General features: G+C 33.1%; 1 long non-coding RNA gene across 1 annotated transcript in view; it reads left to right on the top strand.

The window, feature by feature from the left end:
* Window positions 1-239: 239 nt before the first annotated feature.
* LOC117170202 overlaps window positions 240-26731 on the top strand; it is a 94522-nt gene continuing 68030 nt past the window's right edge. Inside the window, exon 1 of the long non-coding RNA XR_004466742.1 lies at window positions 240-352. This is a non-coding gene — a long non-coding RNA (uncharacterized LOC117170202). The remainder of the gene's footprint in view (window positions 353-26731) is intronic.

Raw genomic sequence — 26731 nt, 5'->3', positions numbered from 1 at the left:
CTTACATTTCAAAAAGTTACAGAGCCTATAATGAAATATTTTAAACTAAAAAAGTTTATAGTGAAATTTTTGTATCCAAGTCATTAAAACAATTAAGTTTTCCTAAGTAATTGTAATTCATTGCTTGACCCTCGGCGTGCAGATATCTTGCCAGTTGACATCACTACTTGAAGTTTTCTGACAGTGCTTGGCTCCGACCTCTCGGAAGCAGTGCTAGTTTCTGTCGATCAAATGTCACAAACTGTCAAAATTTCTTATTATTTTCCGAATAATATATTAATCCCGGCAAAAGTTAGCTGTACAAGCGGAGGCCTAAAATGTACCAAATCTGTATTAAGTTATTAAATAAATAGTAAGTACAAATCTACTTTTTATCTATTATAAATGAAAAAGTATTAGAAATTATCATTGAATTTATTGATTTTATTAATGGCAGTATATTTTTGACGCAAAATTTCAATTTTTACTGATTATATCAAACATGTATATTATATATTTTTCTAGGAAATCATGTTTTGCTTTTTGAGCGTATCCTCTAAAAGTGGACGATATGATTCTCAACGATAAAATATTAATCGATCAGCCATTAACTAGTGGCTAACGAGCCAAAAACTCGCGGCTGACCAGCCTATAACTAGCGGCTGACCAGCTCATAACTAGCAGCTGACCAGCCTATGTCTAGCCGCTGACCAGTCCCTGTCTAGCGTCTGACCAGACGGTCTGGCCTTGGGCTAGCCAGAAAAAACGTTAAACTTTTGGCCAGGCCCAGGCCAGACCATCTAGTCGGCGCCAGGGCTGGAACCCTGGAGGTCTGGTCTGGGCCAGGTCAGCGCCAGAACATTTTTCCACACGGGAAGCTCGTCCAATGTTAAATTTTTTCATATGTTCCAATATTATGGGAAATTCCGTAATACTAGCCCTAGTTAGGCGCGGATTTACAGCGTGCCGAATTCGGCCATTGCCTCCCCCAGGAATTTTTGACGTATCATTACTTACTTGTTTCCACTGGAAAATGGAGAATAATTATAAAAATATATAATTTAATAATGACATGTAATTTTTAACAAATCCAATTGATCCAGTTTATACAATTGGTCAATTGTATTGGTCACAGCTCTCTATGCGTATAACATTTTTTTATGTCCCCCTCTCTTTACAGCACATCTCTGGATTCGGGCCTTGCCCAAGCTCTATAATTGATCGATTAGTATTATATTTTACACTCACTTCGCTTATAAAGAGTTCACCTTATTTTCATTTTGCCGAAACCTTGTTTTCAAGGAAATGGTCAATTTTGAGAAAACTAAGTTTGAAAACTTCGAGAATTTCTAGTGGCCCTTATATGGTGAATTTTTTCTCATGTGTACTTACTCAAAACATCGATTGAACTCAGATTTTACCTAAGTGCAGTCTTATTGAATGATGTTTTATGGGGAAAAAATTTGGTAAACTGGACAAATATTTTACGAAGAGGATTAACATTTTTAGATTTTGTTCCGTTGAAATGACTTGAACCCAAACGTGCGAAAACCAAGAATGTTTCTCTTGATTTTGTATCTGGAATGTCTGATAACTATTTTTTGATAAAGATGAAAAATATTTGCTGGGTTCACTTTTAAGTTCACTTCGTTTTCTTGAAGAACTTGATTTTTGGCTAGCTTTTCTACTTAAAATAATTATATCGTTAACAAGAAATAAGAAAGAAAGAAATTTAGAAGAAAATCGAAGAATCAAGTGTTTCAAGAAAAACGCGGTAAGATTAAAAATTATTTGCTGGGGGGGGGGGGGGGGTACGAAGTAGCATAATTTTCCATATTTTGTAATTCAGGCCGACGTGAGATACAAAGTGATTTTTTTGTTGTTCAATGCCCAAGTCTATATCGAGCATAGATGGCCTGAACAAGAATCTGAATATATTTTTATTTTCATTACTGAAATTTCATGAATACGGCAACGTATTTCTGTTCATAAAAAAGCATACGAGTGAACAGTGTTTAAAAGCCCCTCTATCATGAAAATTGCGGTGGGTCAAAATTCTACCCGAGCCTTCCTCAAGAATAATCAAAAGAATCTACTTGAAGCTGAATGAAATGAATTGTTATTATTAACCTCTATAGGTAATTGCTATGTTTGTTAACTCACTGGATAGAAGATCTTGAAGCTGAGACACAAGACAAGAGGCACATCAGGCACACCCATAAAGAAGTGTTGTACTCGGAAGAGGGAGCAAGAGGGGAAAAATCGATGTCTGTTCTCTTTCTGCGGCCCCTTTCTTCCACGAGTTCTTTGGCAGCGTGTACCATCGTGCACCCTGACATTATCTCCTTTTTATTATATAGGTATAGGTATAGGTACCTGGTGGCACGCGCCATGCGCTCGTCGGGAACAGCTGCTCCCATCTCGGGGAACGGAATCGAATGGGACGATCCGCCGATGCTGAAGATGTATAAGGCATATGTACGTGTGAGAGGCACACCTTGCCACGAAGACGCGTGCCGGCAGCTTTCAAGATGTGAATATCGAGATCTTCTGTCGATCCGCCCGACCGACTGTCTGGCTCTGGCCATCGCACCCATCATCAGAAAAAAATGCAGCCACCAATGAAAAGTGGACACTGGACTTTAATCACCCTTTGTCCACAGTTCCATTATACCAAGAATTTTTATCTTCCTGCTTTCTCCTCATGATTTTAATTATATTAGTTGCTAGAGTGTCTTTATGGCGATTCTGTATTTATTTGCACTGAAAATATAATAAGTGAAGTTCTCAAATAACATCTGCGGGTTGGTAGGTATATAAACTGGACAGTTGTAACATATAATCATAGGCGACTGTAGCATCCCTTTCTTCCACTCACCTTCTTTCCATCGCAACATTTTCAAGGTAAATTGTAAACTAGGTAGGTATTTGGTCACGATATGTTTCCCATATATTTTTTCCGCCTTCTTTTTTTCAAACTAGACGATTTCTTTTGAATTCTGTTTCTGTGATGTTGGGAGAGAGTGGGGAACAGTGGGATATGAGGCACAGTGGGACAGTGCCATATAGATTTTTAGAATATGAATAAATTTTTTTGACATTTCAGTTGTCGGTCAGGTAGAGAGACCTTATTTCTAAACTGAAGTACATTAGCAAAAAATACTGTGTTTTGTTTATATCAGACATTCGCGGTTTTTGCTCTAACAAAGTAAAATTTTGAGCCGACATATTATTAGTTCTGAGGTTCCTTCAAAAAGTACTTAGCTAATCACAGTAAGTATGACACATTACTTGATCCATAATGAACACATTTCAGCAGAATTCAGATTTTTTTATTGTAAATAATAGTAAAGCAAGACATGTTATCTTGAAAAATACCAATGGGATACAGTGGGGCAGAACTTTCCAGGCACAGTGGGACAAGTTATGTGAACATTTTTGCTTATTTTCAAAAGAAATAAGTATGAAAATTTTGCTTCATTATTTTTAATTATCTACATAAATTTTCCGAAATAAATGGTTTTTCAATCATATATCAATTATTTTAAAAATCGTTCCTGCATACATTTTAAGTTTATTTTCTAACTGCCCAATCTCTTCTACTTTCATTCATTTTTTGATCATAACAGCTTTAGTATTCTCATTTATTATTAGACAGAACTATAAAACCCTATTCTTACATACCGTTAACAAATAATATAATTCTGTTGTTAAAATAAATTCCAAATTCAAATGGGCCAGAAGTCGGTTGAATGAAAGATTTTTTGACATTTCTTAAAACAGAATTTCCGAAAACCGAAAAACTTGAATACTGCATGCATTTAAAATACTTTCAGATTGTTCATTCTTTATTAAACTTAGTAATCTTTTTTATTTTGTTCTATATTTTGTTTAAAATTTAATGATAACTATTATGTAGGTATTAGGTATTATTGGTATATACCAATAATTGGTATATTAGGTATTATGTAGGTATTTCAAAAGAAAGAGTATGAGTATGAAAGAGTATGAAAGAGTATGATTTTTTATTTTGTAAATGCTACCTCGTACATTTGTTCCTTTTGTTGAAAAATACTGCTAAAAATTTGCTTTTTTAAAAATATTATTTAAAGGTTCTGCTAGACGGTTTCAGGTCTGAAAATAAATGTGCTTATCCAGGTAAAATTAACATTTTTTTTACTTAATGAAATGAAGGGCTTATTTCTCAATCAATATAAAATACTTTTTGAAGATGAAACAATTTTACAATCTTAAGTTTGTATTTTTTTAAATGAAAACAAATAAAATTCATAAACCTCATTAAAAAATTTTTTAATTCAAAGAAAATTATTGACCGTATTTTGTTTGCCAAAAGAAAGACATTTAGAGGATCAAAATTCAAAATTACACTTTCTTTGGGCATCCATATTGGGGCATATTAACTGATATAAAAATTTTTTTAGTTTCCGAATTACAGAGTTTTACAAAAGAAAATCCCTCAAATTATTAAATATTTTGAAAATACATATACTTATTAAGCTTTACTGAAATACCTTTGAATTTTCTCAGAATAACCGTATTTATTTAAAATTTAAGAAATTTAAATTAGATTAAAATCTAAATTAAACATCCTATTTAACGTCAATAATCAAATTGATGCAAACTCCTGTTAAAAAAAGAAGAATCCAACGATCAATTCTCAGGTATTAAAGAGAAAGCACTTTTTCGTGGGTGCTGTCAATTTGTACCTATTAAATTTTTCTTGCCTTGATAAGGGTACTGTTGAGTACCGAAACATTGGTAATGCAATTTTATTTATATATATTTTGAATGTTATTTTATTGTAATTTGATGATAATAAAAATAAAAAAGACGAAAGAAAGAAAAAAAGAAGGAAGGGTATGTGGTTGGCTGCCTTCTCATTTTTTTCCTCTTTTTTATTTTTGTCTGAAAATTATAATATTTTTTTATCTTGTTTTTTGTTTTTGTTTGTTCTTCTTGTTCCAAATTTGTTCATTGGATTCTTATTTTTTTAACAGGAGTTTGCATCACATTTATTTAAAACTCAAATAATCCTTACTTCCCGTGCAGAAATTTTGGTGAGGCGACGGTCGGGCCCCGATCGGGAAAAATGTGGGCCCGATAGGGTAATAAGTCTAGCGCCAGACAGTAAATGAAACGCCCTACCCGACAGGGTCCAGATCTGGACTTTGTACTGTACAAAACTTCAATTTTTCAATATTCTACATTATATATCTTTATACATTATATCTCATTTTCAATATTCTACATTATATTATCTGTTTGCATTGTTTGAATTCATCGATAAGAGTTTGCATTTCGGAGAAAAATATTATGCTTTGACAAACAATGTTCAAATCACACAAACACATACACAATTTTGTCTAACCTAACTCAACCCGACGTGGTTCTAAATCGAGCCACACCATCTGCCCTCTTGCGGCCACATGTGGAAAATCCGATTGGGCCCAGATCGGAACTCGGGAATAAGTTGGAGAATTTATGCACGGGTTTTAATCTCTTTAAAATTCGTTAAAAAACATTTAGGCTTTCCTTAACATTGTATTAAATTATTGAACTTCGAAATTATTAGCCTATACATTATTTTGATCGTTCTTCAAATCTCTAAAAATCCTTGGAATACAGCAATTATATAAAAAATAGCCCCAAAATAATTTTTAAATGCTTCTGTTCAATTTTAAAGGTTATATTTCAGATTTGAAAGGCTTTCAACTAAAAACGAATCATTCTTTAAGATTTTAAATCAGATATTACTTAATTTTATATGTTCTTTAATTTGTTGATCCTCCAAATCACGTGATAAATCCTTTCTTCGTGTCCGCGTGAACGCGCGGAATTGTGTAAGGTTTCTCTCATTCGATCAGTAAAGTTAAGGAAAGGTTGTCTCGGTAATATTCGGATACGAGCCTTCGTAATATGATGGGGTGTATTTATTCCCAGCATTCAAGTTGTATTGACTTCCGTATTAATAAAATACAAATTTGAAATGTCCTCTAAAAATTGACGTTCAATTTTTGAATTTGAAATACTATTTTTGTATTTCCCAAGCGTGCTACTTCAAATTATGCACTTGAAAAATCTTCAAATGTTTTGAAATATTCAGGTTTATGTAAAATGTAATTATTTGTCGAATCACTTACATATTATGTAAGAATTCCGATTTTTTTTAAATGAAGCAAGAGTGCTTAAACTTAACCTTCGCGAGGTCTCCCCTATTTAATAAATAATTGATAATCGGCATGAGACGTGACAGCTTTCCCCGTTAGCTAGAGGACGGATGACCAATACCCGTAATCGAATTTGTGGTAGGATGTGTCACATCTCATGACGTAAGTTAATGATTAATTAAATACTAGAAAATAATAATAGAGTCAAGTACCAGAAACTGAACCTAATGTAAATTTTTTCATCTTAGATTAATATTGTTCCTCTTTTATGAAAAAAGTATTAAAGAGATGTTTTATAAAATAATCTATGTTCTTATGATCTCCTCAGTTAATCATAATTATGCAGTGTATTCGACTTTCCCCTATACAGATGCTGCGAAGATGCAAGCTGCGCGCTAAAATTTTAGTTCTTGTATAAAGAAGATGACCTTGGTGATCAGCTGCTTTTGGTGTCAGATTACATCAGTGCTTTATAAATGGGTCCTAAACCATTATGATAGAAATCCTTCATTGGGATAAATTGATTTTGATTTTAATATGATATGAAGCTTAGAAAAATTTTTATTTCTATAATATACAACTCAATAAGTATAGAACTATGTATCGTTGGTACCACATATTTTGTCCATATGTATAGTATAGACTATAGAGCCTCATTATGAGATTTGGGTTGAAAATAGGGTGGATATTTTACCACCAAAAAAAGCAGACAACTAAGAGCCTTTTTTGAATTTCGAGTACCATCTTGCGGGAACTTATGTAGTGCATTTATATCTGTATGCGCCACGTGCTTTTGAATACCTAATGACATCTGCTGCTATCGCAGCGGTTTGCCGGATGACTCTTCGCGTGTAACGTTTTTGTTTTCATGTGTTGTTATTCTTAGAGTAACGTGTTATTTATAGTTTGAATTTAGTTCGACCATATTGAACCGTGGGCTTTTAAGATTTGTATATGAAAATCAACATGAATATTAAGAACACTTGAAACGACCAGAGTGGTTTCTTGGATAAGGTCAGACTGTCAATCACAATCAGTGAGGGCCCGAGTAAAAATACTTGGACTTGAGTTCGACTTCAATTGCCCTCAGTCAAGACATGCTGAAGTTGAAAAGTTTGACTTGAGCATTTCTCATTTTTGAGATGGAGCCAGACTTCAATTTACGTCTTGGAGAGAAGTTTCTATGTCTTGAAGACATAAATTTATCTCTTGAGTAAAATTTTTATGACTCCAACACGAGCGGTGCATAACTTCGAGTGTATACTTGTCCTAACAAAAAGGGTCATTCTGACTGTCATAAAAGCTAATCTTTGTTATGATTAAAGAATCTTGTATATTTTTATACAATATATATATATATATATATATTCAATCATCTTATTTACTGATTTTCATTTGTATTATACTTGTTTGAGGATGATACCGAAAATGTTGTTTGTTTTCACATATTTCTAACGGCGTAGGAGATTCTTGTAGAATTTTACAATTTTTATTTTTTTGAAGAAAATCTTCTTTAAGGGTTATACTCATTGAGAACCTCAGATTCTGAATTGTGCAATTAAAAATAACTAATTTATTAATTAAGAAATTTTCTTTTATCAATCTTTATCTCATTTATGAGCCAAAAAGGTTCGACCATCTCAGCCAAGACAAGGCTCGTCTTGAGACAAGAAACTTCTTTTTACCTGTCGTCGCCAAAAAAGTGAGACGAAGAACTATGTCTCGACTCAGTTTTGAGACGCAGCCAGACATCGATTTCTTGAAGACTTCTTGAAGAATTAACTTTTAAATACTTACAATCACATTTAATTAGTTGTATTGAGATTTACACCTTTTGAATTTTTTCACTAAATGTTCGTGACCCTAAATAGATGAGGTACACAAAATTCGATTTTTCCAAATTACTTGAGTCATTTTAAAAATTGAGTAGTTAGTACATAAAGACGTTCACTGCTAATAAGAAGCAAATTTTTATACCTATTTCCGGACAGAATAATTAGAACATTCGTACAAGATTTAACTTTGGTAATGCCAAAACTGCGATGAAATAAGTGATTGAATTTTAAAACAGAACTGTGTGGCTTAAAAGTATTGCAAATTATATGGAGATAGCACTTTTAAGTTCTGTAAGATGATTATGAAGTTTTTTCCGCTTTAAGTACCATGTATAAAAAATAGATTAAAATTATTATAATAACGTGGCTATATATTGTAACCTTTAATCATATTGACAACAAGAGCTGTCCTAAATTTTGCGCTGATAATAATATTTTTTAATGTGCTCTAGATAATAATCTGGCAGAAGAGATTGCATTAAAGTACTTTTTGGTGCCTTTAACTAATTTTTGTCAAAAACCTTGGATAGCACCCTATGGGTTTAGGGTCACTTATTTCAGTTTGCAATTTTTAAACTTATAAGTTGTACGATTGCGGTATATAATCAGTCCAAATTTATGTATTTTTTCTCATTTGTTTTGAAAGATTTTAACTTGAAAGAGAAGTTCAGTGTATTTTACAAGAAATATCCGTCTTGTACGATTACTAGATATTTTGTCAGCTCTATGGAAAACATCTGTAAGCACTACAAATAAAATTTTATAAATAGTAAAAAAAATTATGACACTGTATGAAGAAATGTTCCGTAGTCTAAACGAGATGAAAATGGAGAAATGGTTTTAAATAATTTTTTGATTGCAAAAATTAGTATATCAATATTTTTTCCCTGACAATACACTAAACAATTTATGATAACATTTACTATTTTTAGTTCCTTTTTATCTCGCCTATGTAATCTTATTGGTGCTTGTGTCACTTTGCTTGAAGTTTATCTGGGCAGTGGTCTACTATCTGTAAGAGGGTGAGAGAGGGATGCGATGGAGGAGGGATGATGTCGATAGGGTTGGGTACCTGCGTAGTAGTAGAAGGAGGCGTTGGTCGTTGGAGGAAGCCCTGATAACGTTTCACCTCGTCTGGAGACCCCTGATGTACGTAAAGCATCTTTTCAAAAGGTATCTCCTAGTTCAGACAGGATATTATTGTTATTATTATTATTGACCCAGAAGGCATAAAAAAAATACGCATTATGTAAAAAGGACGCATGTCGTAAAATCTAGAAATATCTTCGAAGTAACATATGCAATATTTATAATTAGTAACTCTGAGCCTTGATAAAAATAGTTGAAGGTTTTATATGTACAGGGTGTTTCTTTTATCTTGAAATATCGCAATATCTTAATAAACAAGCACCTGTAAAAATTTCCCCAAAACCCACCCCCTGGTGAGGGAGGGGGGTAACTTAAAAATTTTAAATAGGAACCTACATTTTTTATTGCAGATTTAGATTCTACATTAAAACATACGTTAGTTTTATTTGACAATGGCTTTTGCAATTCGCGTCAGATGGCTCCATTAGAGTTCGATTACGCGTGTGCTTTAAGTTAAAAATTATATTAATTATTTTAAAAAATAACGAAGTAGGCAAAGAGAAAAATTGTTTCTTTACAAGTTGGCTTAATTTCAATTGGGATCATTTAGAGCTTACGTACCATTTTGTGTTTCTTTCCAGCAATTGAGGATCATTTTTGTTGCAGATCCTTTGGAACCAAAAATAAGTTCTAATGGAAACCCGGGTTTTTTCTGTGGAATGAGCTTCAAATTAAATATAAAAAAGACCAACTGTCGGTTTGTTTGATTTGGTTAGTACAGGTTGGATTGTTTAGTTTCGTTATGTTGCTTGCGTTTGTTTGAGTTGGATCGGGTGTCTTAATTTCTTTCATTTACATGGTTTGGTTGTGTTGCTTACGTTCGTTTAAATTTAGGTGTGTTAGTTGCGTTCGTTTGGGTTAATGTTGTTAGTTGCGTTTGAGTATGATTAACATTGTTGGATAGCACATTCAAACCAATCCAAGCAAACCTAACCAGCGCAACCAGACCAACCCAATCGAAAGTGATCACAACATTGAAACAAATGTCAGTAACACAACCAATCCAACTCGAATTAACGTAAGTAGCACAAACAAATCAACCCAAATAAAAGAATCTATGACACCCAATCCAACCCAAGCGAACGTAACAAAGATATCAAACCCAACCGAAACTAACGTAAGCAACATATCAACATCCTTAAGCAGCTGGCGCGAATCGAAAAAAAAATCAAATAAATTTTACGTCTTTTTTACGAAAAATCTGAATGTGCAATAAAAAATATAGGTTCTCATTTAAAATTTTAAAGTTACCCTTACTTAAAGTTAAAGTTACCCCTACTTCCGCTCACAGGGGAGGTATTTCTTGAGATATATCGATATCTCAAGATAAAAGAAACACCCTGTGCACAGATTCAACAATACTTATACATATTGTTATGCGGAGTTTGCACTAAATTCTAAAACTATCATAAGGCTTATTGACCGTAATGCATGTTCAATCCGGGGTTCTAGTTGATATTTATAATCGCTATGTATAATATTTATACGTGTGTTTCAATTTGTATATTTACGTTTATATTATTTGTACTTTAAATATGTCTTTGCGTTTTAAATAAAATCAAAGCATTTTGAAAGGAAAATATGACCTTTTATCAGTACAGGACTGTAATTATATTATACATATATGGAGTGAACCGATCAGATTCTGTATATTTCTACACTGTTAAAAATAATATTAAATTTAATATACCCATGTGTACGAAAATTTATATATCAAGCATATGAAATCGCCATTAAAGGCGACTATATTAAATTTCATATACATTCATATTAATCACTTACAAGAAAAATCAGATGATTCCATTTTTCACAAATCCAAAATAAGTTTAGCAGTAATTTTAGATTGTGAATAATAAAAGATGATACCTTCTTCCTGTTAATCAGAAATAAAATTGGGTTTAAAGTAGAAAGGTTGAACTAAGCAAATAAATAACAGATCTAACTCACAACTAATTGTCTTCGACTTAAATTTTGACCATTCAGAGCAAAATTAGGAAAAAAGTTTTACCCGTACATTGCACTTTCGTAATAAATAATAATTCAGTCAACGAATTCTAGATTATTCATTTAATTGAGAATATTTGACAAGATTTAAAGAAATTAAAGCACGTTGAGTTTTCACGCACATTGCTATACTGACCTGTATATTAAATTTAATACATATGTATATTAAATTCACTACACCAATGTATGCTACATTTCAGTAGCGGCAGTGCATATTTGCTTCACACGCATGTATATTAAACCCCGTACAGAAATTTCTAACAGTGTATCCTATATTTTTTCTGGTCTTCCATAACAAACAATCTAGCCTCTTCTTTTTTTAAATCGCAGTCTAGTCTATTTCTGTGTACTAAACTATTCGAAATTCATTTCGGTGTATCTATTACAGTTTCAATTTATCCTCATTCTGTTGATTTCTGTCTAAATATATTCTAAATCTATCTCATTCTATCCACTCTGTTCCAATTCATTCTATAGTATATCACTCTATCCACTTTTATCTTACTTTGAGTAAAGTTAACGTGTTTGGCATGAAATACCTTGGCAATATGTGCGGTAAAACGTTAATAGGCAAAGTCAGTAATGAGCGAATTTTCAAAGAATGTAGTCTAGCAGGATACACTGGTTGACAAGTGGAACAGAAATTCATTGAGATGGTTTCGGAATGTTGAGAGAATGAAAGATGAAAGACTGAGGAAACAAGTATATCGAGGAAAAGTAAATTGCAGTGTACCCAGAGGCAGACCGAGGAATGTACTAAATGGTTTTTGAATCTTAAAATAGTTTTATACAAAATATTAATATAATAAATATTACTATGAGCCAGTATTGTTTATGTTAAATAATACCTGAAAACGTCCTTGACTCAATCTCGCCCCCATATATAGTATATAGTGCGATATCGATGACAAAAAAAGTTTAAAATGAGAAAATATTGGGAAGTATAATAGTCCTACGCCTCCATTCCATACAGTTTCACGTCGCGTTTGCTCGGCGTATATCTTCAGGTTCTGTGTATAAGCAAATAAGACCTGAAGTTCTACAGCAACCAAACGCGACGTAGAGCGATATGAAATGCATCTCTAGGATATAATAGGATAAATAGCAGTATGTAGGAATGCAAAAACATTGGAAAATAGAAATATTTTGAAAGAAAAAATAGTCTAACTTTGCTTTTACTTTTCATTTTGCCGATATTTTTATGTTTATTTCAATTTCATTATTTTTATCTTCTACAATCTATCCTTCCTCTCACAAATGGATTGCATAATTTTTGGTACGACCTAGCGTGTCTACCCTGTTAATAAAACAGCAGTTCTTGCCTTTAATGAATTCTTAATCTATTGTCAAAAAGTTTACCCGTACATGAACAATTACCAACAACTAGTTCCTTTTGAGATTAGTCCTACAATAAGAAACATCGTCCCTCAATAATCTATAAAGCCACCTCATCGAACAGTCTCAACATGTAGATTCTACTGCGTCTGAAACGAAGGTTCTATTTTCGCGACGTCTACAACGTCTAATGTTGAATCCCGATACGAGACTCGAAGTTCCGGGAAGCGTCTCGTCCAGAAGGTTAGCTTGGTGGCTGGACAAACTCGGACGGTTCTCCGGACGAGTGGGTGAGCTAATATGGGTGCAGGGGTGTTAAGGGTGGGGTTGCTGGCCACGAAGGCAAAGAGGGAGTCAGTCTGAAGAGGGGAAGTTTGAAAAAGAGATAGTAGCTCTGGTGACGTTTCAGCTCATGCCGAGGTGAACTAGCACCAGCCAGGTATTGACCCGTTGCCTCCCTATCCGTTACCTGGCAACCGTTTGTAGCCAACACACCTATGAAACCTTGGAGATTTAACTTGGCCATTTCCACCCTCTCTCTCCCCATCACCCTTTCTGGATCAAATCCTCGATTCGGAGAAAAAAACTATCATTCTAACCTCCAGTGGACTATGTCCACTAGATATGACATGAATGTGTAAAGTGGATCTACACGTCATCAAAGCCGCAGCATTACGTGGCTCTTATTGATGGAGGGTACTCCATTGAAGGTCATTATCCACTCAGAAAAAAAGAGAATAATGTGACTTCCTCAATCGGAGGACAATTTTATCACTTAGAAAATTCTCGTCTCTAATTATTGATTGTAATTCTGAATACCTACTAATCATTCATTAAATCTTTTATCAATATTTATTGATTAGCGAGATCTGGTCACTGATCTTTGGACACCATCCTTTGCTTACCAAATTTTGGACTCTAAACCGAAAAACAGAATGTTGCTCACTAATTCATCACAAAATCATACACCAGTCAATTTTAAAACATCAAAAAGAAGCATTATAAGTAATATGTTGTATATTGCTATTAAAGATAAGATGGTCCTAATTCCGGTCTCGACTCAGATCATTTGAACATTTGCTTTAAAGATTATTCTCGTATATGTATAATGATTCCTAAATGTGATGTTCAAGGTAGATATAACTCATTAATTTTCAAGATAATACACATTCTCATAATCTCCTTGATGATAATCAATTTTCAGAAATGTCTTGAGAGTGATTCGAGAAAGCTAGTGGGGGCTTATGTTATGAATAATAAATTGGGTAATTAAGGGTGCGGTTGTGACTGGAATCGGTCCGGGTTGCCTAGCTACGCAAACCACCAACGCCGTACCTCGTTAGCGCACAACGCACACTGAACCACTCTAATGTGGCGTGCACGTATCACCGTCTACCACATGTCCATATGTATATGACTTCATGACTACATGACTACATCCACTATGGTCCTCCTCCGACCGGAGTAAAATCAGCCAGGCAGCCAGCTAGCCAGTCCGATCAATACTTGGGGACCTCGGTCTCTCAACCTCTTTGCCCCTCAAACACCCTCTTCCACTCCCTCTATTTCTCTCTGCTTGCTGCTAATTCACTCACAAGGAAGACTAAGGTGTCTTTTGTGAAAACTGAGCTTTCGCGGAAACCCACTGCTCTACACGGAAATCCACGAATAGCAGAAGATTACATGGAGAAAGACGCCATTGGTGCCAGAGGAGTGGAGCAAATCAAGGGCTGATCAAAGAGGGTGGAGTAAATTCGCAGCCAAGGAACTCAACCAGCCAGTACCGGAAATTGCACCTTCCATATTCATTTTAATTTAGTTCTGTATACTGTTATAATTTTGGTTCAGAATATATTTTTATCACATAATTTAATTCCAGTTCCGCATCACTATTTTCTTGTTTATACAATTCTAGTACTTTGCTTTCATCTAACGAACTCTGTCCTTTTTTTACATTCGAGATATCTTCATCAAATAATCTAATTTCTTCTCCAAAGTAATTCTCACACTTATATAATAAACATTCAATTTCTTCCTCCTTATTATTTTTCAATTATTCTTCTGTTTTGTTACTTTTCTGCGTTTTAAATTGTAATACTTTTTTTATTTTACGTACTACCCTATAACACTTTTGCCATTATCTTCTTCATATTTCCTCTATCTTTATTTTATTTGTACATTTTTTTCTTTTCACTATCTCTTTTTTTCCCCTAAATCTATTAACAGTTTACCATTCCTCTTTCTTTGTCTTCATATTTTTGACTTCACCATATTTCTTCTCCAAAATTTATTATTAAACTTTATTCACAAATTCAATTTCTATTTCTTCATCCTTCAATTAATCCTTTTTTTGTTGCATCAGTTATTTACAATATATTTCCCATTGATAGTTGACAATGAATTTCTAGATTTACCAATCATCTTTTCTTTTTTCTACCATCTCTCCTAACTGTCCATAAAATGAGCAATTCAAATTTATATTCCTATAATTTATTATCAGATTAAAACCTTTTGCTTTTTTCCTAACCTTAATGCATTTCCATATGTTCCTATTTTCTAGGTACTTCTCCAATTTCTTCTTTCCTTTTTTCTCATATTTTATCTTAAGATGAAATTGATATCTCCTAATATTTATTCATATTATATAAAGTTCTTCATCCTATATTTTATTATATAATAGTTTTACTTTTCTATCATGCTTCAATGACTCGAATTACTCCTTCCAATTATTTCTCATCTATATCGTTATAATACCTTATAAATCTATTCTTGCTAAATCTGTTGATAAAATTTCATAACTCACTCTGTCTACTTTAACTTTTTAATGATTCCAGGTATTCCTTCTGGATTTCTACATCTAGCTTTCGAAATGCCTGCTCCTCCCCATCCCTATTATAAGATTGATAACTTTCTTCACCTCCTCAACATAAATACTCATCTTTACCTTATTTCCGTTTGCCACCTTTCCTATCTGATTTTAATGTTCTGTCACAAAATAATATCGTTACGTAATTCTCACAAGGGTAGGATTTTTATAATTCTTATCCTTGAAATTCTCCTCTATCTTATTACTTCTTTTCCTTTTCTATCCAATTACTCATCTTTTATTTACAAATTTTTTCATTTTTCCGAAAACTATTTTCTTTCCTTTTGCTCAATGCTCACTTACTATACTACTTTTCATACGCTGCTTCACATTCTTTATTCCGGAAACTCATGAATACTAGAATACTTTAAATTCATTTTTTGAGTCTTTCCTTCCGATTCCCCCCGTGCTTTCACTACTGAATTAAATGTAAACTCAATTTTTTCTATTAAAATTCTCATATTTCATGAGCTGACGCTTTTTCGTTGACCAATTCTTCAAGCTCCCTCAACACCTTGTTCTAAAAAATTTTCTCTACCGGCTACTAGTTCCTCTATTTTTTCAATTTTACATCTTTTAGTTTTTAACTCTTTCTCCTCCTCCTACTCCTCTTTCTTTATCTTCGATCTCAATTTACCCTTCCCTTCTTCCTTTTAAATATTTCATGTAAATCATTTACCCTAATCTTAATTTTTTTATGTCTTTACTCAAAAGCTTTCGGATCTCAACTAAAAATGTCCTCTTCATACATTTATACTTCTGCTAATTTTCCTTTATATCATATTCACCTACATCGTTGTTCTCACTTTCTGTACTCTCTAAGCGCTAATCTTCTACTTTCGGAGACCTTTTTTCGTCTATTAATTCTTTATTTTAAATGTCACGCTTCAAACATTTTCTCCACTCTTGATTTTCTTATCTGAAAACCACACACTTCCAAACAATGATATTTAGTTTAAAATTTTAAACTTATGATCTCAGAGAGACATAAACTAGTCCGACTTCTTTCATCAAAGGACTAAAGATCCATAGATACCTCTATGGTCAAGATCATTACGCTTATGATAATAATCATTAATGAATAAGGAAGTTACATAATCTTCACACAAATTCTAACTATTTTTCTCGGTAATATCTGTAAATATAATCTGTCAGTAAACACTCATTACGTTATCGTCTTCACGTGTATGATCATTTACCTTATCATTGACGCAAAGCATTAATCCCACTCTCATGAACATCTTACATTTATCTATGAGATTACTATAGTTCAGAGAAAGTTAGCAAAACCTAAGGGAATAATTGTACCACTAAAAAATAAATTTAGATAATTCTTTATCAAATTCATAATCGAACAAATGTAATAATAACCGTTCTTGGTGTGATACAGCGAAAGAAAATACGTTTAAAAAATGGGTAAGCATTGGAGAATAAGCAAGTGAAAATGTGTCGTTTTATTTTCAAGGTATCACCTTGACAAGTAGCAGCGGCTGCTGATGATCTTGGCGTCAGCCTAGCGAAACGGAGACCAACAGGCCTCCACATTGTTCTTCCTTGTGAATAAATACTAATTCTGCGAACCCACGCTCTTGCAAGATACTAGACCAGTTCCCACGAATAGCCTGCACGCGAATCCAATGTACCGGTTTCATGATCGGAGGCACTTACCGCGGTGTTATCCGAAATGCGAAGCTGTCGTATTCCGAGATCTACATCGAATGTCGGTCGTAAATTGACTTTTTACCCCTCCCTGGGTTAGTAGTCCTCGGATACCTAATCCTCGAGGAATGACCTTCGTCGATGCTAGTTAATTTCTCTCGTTGCGACTCCCCACTCTAATAGGATCTATACCTATCGATAAATGATGATCATAGAAAAACGCTAATTTAAGTAATAATATTGTATCTTCTCAAGGAAAATTATTAAAACAACTCATTCAATGTAGAGAAATAAAAATTGGCTAACGTCACTGTATACAAATCCTGTATACATCCCGAAAATGCTACTAAACAAATCCTGTTTACCTACTTTGCTCATTCCTTCCACATGATATGATGGCTCGTAGGTGTATTATGCTTTCCAAAAATTGTTCTAAATCTAAAGAACGAATACTTTTCAGAAATATTTTCAAAGACTTTATTTCAAAGAAGTCTTTAGGAGGATGAGAATTTATATTCTGAAGAAAGGTTTTGATCCTTCAAATCAATCGTGCTGTTAATGCATTAGGTAATTATTATGATGTCATATAATATCAATGTTCAAAGTCTATAAACAGTCATCTCAAAGAGATAAGCTGCAATTTCTATTTATTCAAGGAATTCGAAACCCCTTCGAAAATTCGAAGGAAGAATACTTTCGCGTAACTGGGAGACCTTGCAGTTCGCGGTATGAGCAGTACGACTCATTAGCGACATTCCATGTCGCTGGCTGACTCATCAGTAATACCTTAGCTTCCACAGCTCTGCATACCGCGAGACGCGAGACATAAGCTGGCATTGTGATTTCCATCCTAGAGCAGGGCCAATAATTATCGAGTAATGCCAGTTCCCATGACCCCTGATTGGAAGTCTTGAAAAGCTCAATATTACGATTCTTGTTCCAAATATCAGAATCAGAAAATATCAGGGTATAATGAAAAAATGACTTATAAGATATTGTGGGTACGAAAAAAAGGCCTCCTGTTCAAGCTTTACTATCACTACTAATCTTGCAATTCTTGAACGTATAATAGAATATGTTTTCCCTGATACCTATTTTTTCACGCCCATAATACCTTAACTGGGAATTCGTTTCGTTCTTAGTTTTATTAGAAGTACCAATATAATTCAATTCAAATCTTTGAACAATTTTAATCGCTTAATCTTGTAGAATTTGAAATTGAAAGTCTAAGATAAGTAGAAAATTGCCAGTGCTTATTCTTTTACAGTATGCCGAATGTTGATTGCCTTAAATACACTGTTGTTGAAATTTAAATGTTTTAATTTTAAATGGACTATGTTTGAATACTTTCAATTAGAATTATTGTTTTGTTTGAAGACCTCAATATAAAAATTGTTCCATTCTTATGGTTTTATACTTTGGAATTTCGTATACAATTTTAAATATTTCTCATTTGGAGATTGTATAATTTGAATTTTACAATTTTGTACTATAATTGAACCTTTATGTTTTAAATTGTGCAAGTTTGGAAACTAACTCATTATAGCCCGCTCCGCTTTTGTTTGTTCACGCCTGAGTGCTCGCCCAAGTGACAACAGCAGATCCCGCGCACCACGCGTAGCTCCTGTTACACCTATCTGCGGTGTAGCGTTAATTTTTGGAAGGGCTATAAAAGAGAGGGCTATTAAAGGTTTTCACTGTATTTGAAATTATAAGTCGTTTACTTTTTAAGGATGTAAACTACGTACAATCAATCTCACAACTTGCTTATCTTTAAAATGATTGACAAAATCAACAAAAAAGGTCTATTATTTATTTCTCTAAATCTTGATAGAGGTTTCTAAGCACACTTCAGAAAAAAAATTATTAAGGTTAAAATTGTTTATTTAACAGTAGTTATTGCAAGGTTTAGTTTTGCCTCTCTCTTTAGGGAAAAGTTACAATTTTTGTTTAATCTTAATGATCAAGGTCTCATTTTATTCTTCAAAGGATTCTCTAAATTTCTATTTGGGTTGATTTTATTTAAAAAAATTAATTGAGAAATCATACAGTTATTATTGATATAAACAATCATAGTTCAAACTTAATTAACACCACCCCAATAGAATTGTAGAGAATCCTTCAAAGAATAAAATGAGGCCTTGATCATTAGGATTAAATCAAAATTGTGACTTTTCCTTTAAGAGAAAGGAAAAACTACACCTTTAAATAACTACTGTTTAATAAACAATTTTAACCTTAATTATTTTTTTCTGAAGTGTGCTTAGAAGCCTCCATCAAGATATTAGGAAAATAATAATAGATCTTTTTTTGTCGATTTTATAAATAAATAATTTTTGGTGTTCGAAGCAAATATTGAGAAGACACTATGCAATATTTTATTAAATGATGAGAGAATTGAACAAGTTGATAAGTTTGTAAACCTTGGTAGCTTATTTACTACGGACGGGAAGATAGATGAGGAATTAGATAGACGAATAAATGAAGGTAAGAAGGTTATTGGTAGAGCAGGTCCCCTTATCAGAAGTAAAAATATATCAAATAAAGCTAAAATGGCAATACATAATTCCATATTTGTACCGACAGTACTATACGGTAGCGAGACATGGACTTATCAAGAAAAAGATGAGAGTAAAATTAACCCAATTGACATGAGATTCATGCGCATAATATGTGGGAAAACCCTGATGAAAAAAGTAAGTAACGAGACAATTCTAAAAGAATGTGATGCAGAAGAGACGCTAGTAGACACATGGGAAAGATATCGGTTAAGATGGTTCGGACATGTTGAGAGAATGCCAAATGAACGACTAACGAAACAAGTGTATCAAGGTAAAGTAAATGGCAGCGTGCCTAGAGGTAGACCGCGGAAAGAATGGTTAGAATGTGTGAATGAGACTCTAGTTAGAAGAGACATAAGAAGTCACAGAAACACGAGAGCCTGCATAAAAAAATGCATGGACATAAAAGAAGCTAGAGAGGTATGCCAGGACAGTTGGAAAGTATGGCGGCAAATAGTTAATAAAAAGAGTGTCAGTAGAGTGAATGACGCCTGAAACAAAAGACCTTGGCCACTAATGGACCCAATTGGGGAACCTTACATAACGACTTTGTGAGATTCTTCGCTTGGGGTGATTGCTAGAGAGATTGATCAGCAACCTGGGTCGGAGCAATGTTGCGGAACGAACGTGTTATTTACTTAAATAGCACGAGAATTCTGGATCAATCTGAAAAATCTCTATCCCTTCCACACACTACTCCTTTCCCCTACCGAGTGAGTCACACCTACCCCGAAAGGGAAATCTCTTAATGGTGTAATAATAACAATAATAATTTTAAAGATAGGCAACTTTTGATATTGATTGTACGTAGTGTATATCCTTAAGGTTTATAGGTTTGAATTTGAAAATTTAGATAATTGGGAAAAATGTTTGGTACCTGGGTAATGACAGATAATTTATTTAGTTATCAGTGGCCACGCACACATGCACACACACCCGAGTGCGTGTGTGTGCCTTATCTTAAGTTTTGAAGCTCAGTGTTAAAACAGCAGTAAGTGTTTTAATATGTTAGTATGGTGATTTTATCATTAAAAGAGATTTTTTTATATAACTAATAGTCTATTCCAGACGGTTCTATAACTATAATAAAATAGGGAAAAACTATTTATAAAATGCAATTTTGAGATAGAATGACCTTTAAATAAACCTATGATAAACTAAGCTACCTGATTAAACAATATGAATTGTTTTACCAGATTTACTTTGCTTAGTTAGAAAATGTTCCCACGAGATGTACACATTATTCATACACTCAGATTCGACGTATACAATCTCGCAAGATACGACGATTTACGAAAGAAATTCTAAAAATTATAGTATGCTTGCAAAAATTCGAATAATTTGTTTCTGAAAAAAAATATTTAAAAAGAATATCAAAACCCCATTCAAAGAACTCTGCGTGACACGTGACATCCGGAAAAACTGTTCCAGCTAATCTTGGTTGGCTTTCTTGGAATGCTGATTGTCTTAGCACTACTTCCGCTGTTCAGTCCAATCAGAAATGTCTCATTTTCCCGCGAATAATTCAAAACGGATACTTTTTAAAGATAACCAAAAAATATTTCAACTTATCTGGAATTTTTTTTCTAAATAATTAGTTAATTACATTAAACTTCTGTGCTCTTTTAATTTTACAAAGAAAAAAATTAAAAATATCCAGACACCTAATTCCAGGAAAATGAATAATTTAACGAACAATTATTTTCAGTACAGTGTGATATATAATCTTGCTTGAATACTTGTGAAGTCGACACATTAGTTAATTTATTTAGTAATTGTTCATCTTGTTCACTATTACTTTACTGCACATATTACTAAGTAGCTTTACTTTTATCTCTGCCAATAAAATTGTCTATGAAAGCAATTGTTCCAGTATCTCTTTATGATCAAACATGATCCACAGCAAAATAGTGGAAAACAATAGGAGCGGAAAAGAGAACTTGTCATCCGGTTGGAACTGAAAAGTTTTTCAAACGAAACGTGACGCTCAAGACGAGAAGAGAGGTTGGCTGGATAAATGATTTGCTATTGGCAATGTGCTGTTATGATTTTTTTGCGATGTTACTCCACAGTAGGGCGAATAACAGGATATACGGTGTCCAATGAACATTGAACATCCTACTGTTTGCGGTGCCTCTGTCCGTTATCGACCACTCGCGGGCGTTGCACGGTGACACTCACACATGCAAATTCGTTACATGGGAAAATAGTAGACGCGATGAGATATATTCAAGTCATCATAGTTCTATATATGTATACAAATTAGTCATTGACATTTTTGATTTAAAAAATACTTTCTTATAATAGGAACTTCCTACCCAAAATTCATTATTTTTGTATATATCGTCCGCCTGATTGCATATAATAGTAAGCCACAACATTTAAAAACAAACTTTTTCATTGAATTGGATACTTAATGACGCCAGGCGTCGACCATCAGTAATATTTTAAACCACAACAATTACGCATTACTACAATGTAAATATGAATCAGTGACAAATTCACTGATTGAAATAGTAGTTAGATATTTTACTGATTAATCAGTGATTTCGGATTTATTCACTAATCAGTTCAGTAGCACCAGAGTAAATCATATGAAGCATAACCTCTACATTTTTCAGTTAAGTATTGTCGTTAAAATTTTACTTAAGTAGCAAGAAGAATTCCTTAATAAAGTAAATTTGTTAATTTTCGGGCTATAGGTCTGCTGAATTAATTGCGGGATAAATATACTGTATCAACTTGTATAGGAAGTACTTAACAGATTTGTAAATGATAGCCCAATCTTGATACTAAAGTAATATATAAGGTTGTTTGTCATTTAAAAGCATCGAAACTTTTCACCTTTTTTCATATTTCATCATATTTATGGGGTTTAAGTTTTTACTATGATTCTTTGATTGAATGTACTAAAATATTATTTTATTATGATCGCCAAACTGACATAATGCAGTGCTGCCAACCCTCAAAAGTGGTGATTTCACTGAATCAATAAGTAAACTTTCACTTATTGTCAGTGACCCATTTCTAGCTAATTGAATCAATGAAATTTCACGTAAACAAACTCGCAAGTAATTAAAAAAAAATATTTTTGCTAAATATTAATATCGTTTTCCATGAAATATAGAAACTGATAAATGAATTGAAACTATCGACGGTCACTTTCTAAATCTGAATCAGTGAAATTTCAGTGATTCAAATAGCTATAAATGGGTCACTGACTTTCAGTGAAATGTTACTTATTGATTCAGTAAAATAATCACTTTTGAGGGTTGGCAGCACTGCACTATGTCAATTTAGCAATCACAATAAAATTATATTTTAGTGCATTCAATTAAAGAATCATAGTAAAAACTAAACATCCATAAATATGATCAAAAATTAAAAAAGGTGAAAAGATTCAATACTTTTCAATAACAAACAGCCTCACATATTACTTTAATTTCAGATTGGACTGTCATGTACAAACCCGTTAATTAAAAAATTTATTTCATTAAGGAATTCTTCTTGCAACTTAAGTAAAAGAGTAACTACAACGCTTAACTTAGAGATTTAGAGGTTATGCTTCACATGATTTACCCTGGTGTTACTGAAGTGATTAGTGAATAAATCCGAAATTACTGATTAATCAGTGAAATGTCTAACTACTATTTTAATCAGTGAATTTTTTACTGATTCATATTTAGAGAGTAGTATTAAGAAATATTTCCGTTTCTTCGATGTAACCCATACGTAAGTCATACAAATTAATTTTTTATGTAAACTTTTACCTAGAAGTGATTTAATTTTCAGTTTTTAGGCTTACGACCCTATGCCAATAGATGAACAATATATCACAGCAGCTAATAATGTTCATTATTATTGAATGAATCATGAGTTTTTCTTCATTTCGTCCAAAAGTAGAAGCTATGTGATTTTTGGATTATTTTGGAATAACTGATTTATGTGATAAAACATAAAAAAATATGTACATTTTTCATATTTAATTCTAGCTTCAATCTAGCATAATTTATTTTTTAATCCGAAAAATTAATTTCCCATGAATATAATATTTATGTAAATAAAGTCCCATGCAGAAATGTGGTCATGATCCAAACAGGTTTTGCAAAAACTAGTGCTGATCTGGTGATCTGAAACGCCAAATCTAGCTAGGGCCTGGTTTTATTGCCAGGCTTTTATTTCCAGCTTGGCAAAGGCTTCACCTTCGCTTATTATCGATTCCTGGTCATTTTTGACTTTCTTACAAGAAAAAACTATTTACCTTTCGAATTTTTGCCATTTCTTAAAATCACTATTCAAATCATAACTTTTAACAAATAAAGTAGCTGGCAATACTATTTTCATGAACGGATAAAGTGTTTTCAGTAACATACACTATATTTCACAGCATTTTCCACAATACGAAATAGCAGAAATTGCCATTTAAAAACATCAGAAATAGTGCAACAGTTTACTAGCGGGAATTACAATTTTCATATGCATTTATACCTTCATAACATTACAAGAAAAACAATTTGAAGATAGCACTCTCCAGTACTATTTTTAAATGGTAAGACTTACCTGGACAATGATCTACAAAATACTACGTAAATATAGTAAAAAATTTTAATTCGATTAATCATATTGTTTACCATTTTACATGGCGATAACTAAAAGGTGAATTTATATACTGACGCATATGATTTCCAAATAGTAAAATGTACCATTTAAAAATAGCAAACTTTACCATAGATAGAAGAACGGCGTTTTATCACGTGACCGGCGCTAAAGACGAACGCGCATCTTCTTCAACGCTAAGGACACAAAGGATTGCGAAGGAAAGAACCATGGAGAATAGATATAAGGAGACCAATCTGTAATGCATGGACTTCACCAAAAACGGTCACTTTTCTGTTGCCAGAAGTACGCACACCAACATGTGTAAAATCACACGTATAGTTCAGAACTTTCTGAGCGTGGCGTTCCAATCGCACTTAAAAAAATATATGGCCGCCTCCATTGTTTTGTTTTGACAGGTCGCTCGAACAAATAAAGAATAATCAGCCAAGGTTTTGTCAAATGTTTGTGGAATAAAAAATTATTCACCATGGAAGAGGTAGGTAGTTTGTTTATGAAAATATCAAATTACTTTTACCAACACTATGCGCGCGACAGGTATTCAACGCGTTTGTAACAAAAACAATGAACATACAACTGTTCAACACTCTGAAAGTCTTGTACACTATGCACTTGAAACCACACTTATTCGAAACTTTCGCTTTTATATAGTGATTTTTAATTGTAACATCCTTGCCTTTATTCACAAACTATTAATTGTTCAATCATTATTTATTTACATTTGACTCGCGTTCACATCGGCGGCCATATTTTTTTAAAGTGCGGTTGGCGCGCCACGTTCGGGAAGTTTTGAACTATATGTAAGTGTGATTTTGCACATGTGTGTGTGTACTTCTAGCAACAGAAGTGTTCATTTTCAGTTCCACTAGTTTTGTCTCCTTATGTCTATTCTCCATGGAAAGAACCGTAGAATGGTGGAACAACAAGAGTGTCGCTTTTCGTTACGAAAAAGGCGAAAAAAGTGACGCTGTTAATCGATGCTTGTTTAGGATTGACGTGCAAGGTGTTTGTGGTTTTTATTTAGAATTCTGTAACTGCAGGGATTACAGTCTTTTACCTATCCCCTTGCGTTTTTTCGAATGTTTAAAATTCCATTTCTTTTACCTATTTTCGAAAAGCTTTCTTTTTTCCCTTATATGTCAGAGAAGGTCTTCTAGTTCGAGCCTATTTTTTAATTTACTTCAAAGAAAGTCCCACAATTTTATAATTTTAAGACCTTTTTTGATTTTCCGATTTAAATTTCCTCTGAAAAACAACATATTTCGTATTCGAGAGGTTTGGTCAAATATTGTAATAAGAACTAATTGTGTTAAATATTTTCTTTGTATACAGCTGCATTGGATGCATATATATATTGTATTAATTTCAATTAATATTAAAAATAATAAATATTTTTCAATATTCTGGTCTCATTTTAAAGGTAGATTTATTTAGAATCGCAGCAACTTGTGAGCCTAGTTACTTTTTGTAACTAAAGCTTCTTTTGAAGAATGAAAGTCAAAATTTTTTCAATTATGCTGATAAATTGCTGCAATTCTATATAAATTGTCTTTTAAGATTAGCTTAAGAATATTGAAGCAAGTTTATTATTTCAGGTGCTATTTAAAATTTAATAAAGCATTATAATTTAAACTATTTTTGTAACAGTATAGTATTTACAGTATTGGTATATTTATGTGTACTATTATCAAGATGTTTTCTATTTTACGTTTTTTGTATTCTTCATACTGATTCTGATTTTAGAATAAAGTTTAAAGAGCTTGAAATGGTTAAATATTGTATAGTCTTTCCTCCTTGTTTTAATGTAGCTATTACGTTAAGTTTTAATCGTAGATATATCATAATTTAAATTGTGGAAACTTGTACAAAGTCCCCTCAACGCGAGCAGAATTTTAATTAATGCGTTATACTGATATCACAGGTCATACAAAAAATTTGTCTGCACGAGACAAGTGACTAGGCTGCTCTTATAGATTTTGAGCTGCTGAATCTGAATATGGCCTAAGAATTTGTCCTACACGTCTCAGTTTTTTCCTAGATTCAAAAAGTAGGGAAAAGCCTAGAGATTTTCTAGCCACGCAGGCGATACAAAAAATTTGTCTGCAGGAGACGAGTGACTAGGTTACTCTTATGGATTTTGAGCCGCTAAATCCGAATATGGCCTCAGAATTTCTCTTGCACGTCTCAGTTTCCCTCGAAATGCAGAAAATAAGGAAAATCCTAGGGATGATTTGCACGTTATTTTGAGCTACAAATTTACTCCCACCATATCTAGCGTTTGGGGACCGCAACACAGGAGATGCATGATTACCACTGTAAGTACGAGTGTAAGCCGAAAATGCACGACTCGAATTTCGGTTTTGTCAGGTTTCCTGCTGCACGATGATTGCCGATCTGATAGCTTCGGATAACTTCGGTGATATTCTATTTACATCTCGATTTCCATTTGAAAGAATTTGGCTATTTTGATGTTTCGTGTTATTCTTAATTTCATGCATGAGTCGATTTTGAGGTTACGTTTTTCAGGTGTATATAATA

This window comes from Belonocnema kinseyi, chromosome 3 (genome assembly GCF_010883055.1).
Source record: "Belonocnema kinseyi isolate 2016_QV_RU_SX_M_011 chromosome 3, B_treatae_v1, whole genome shotgun sequence".
Classification (NCBI taxonomy): domain Eukaryota; kingdom Metazoa; phylum Arthropoda; class Insecta; order Hymenoptera; family Cynipidae; genus Belonocnema; species Belonocnema kinseyi.
This window is presented reverse-complemented; position numbering and strand designations above follow the sequence as displayed.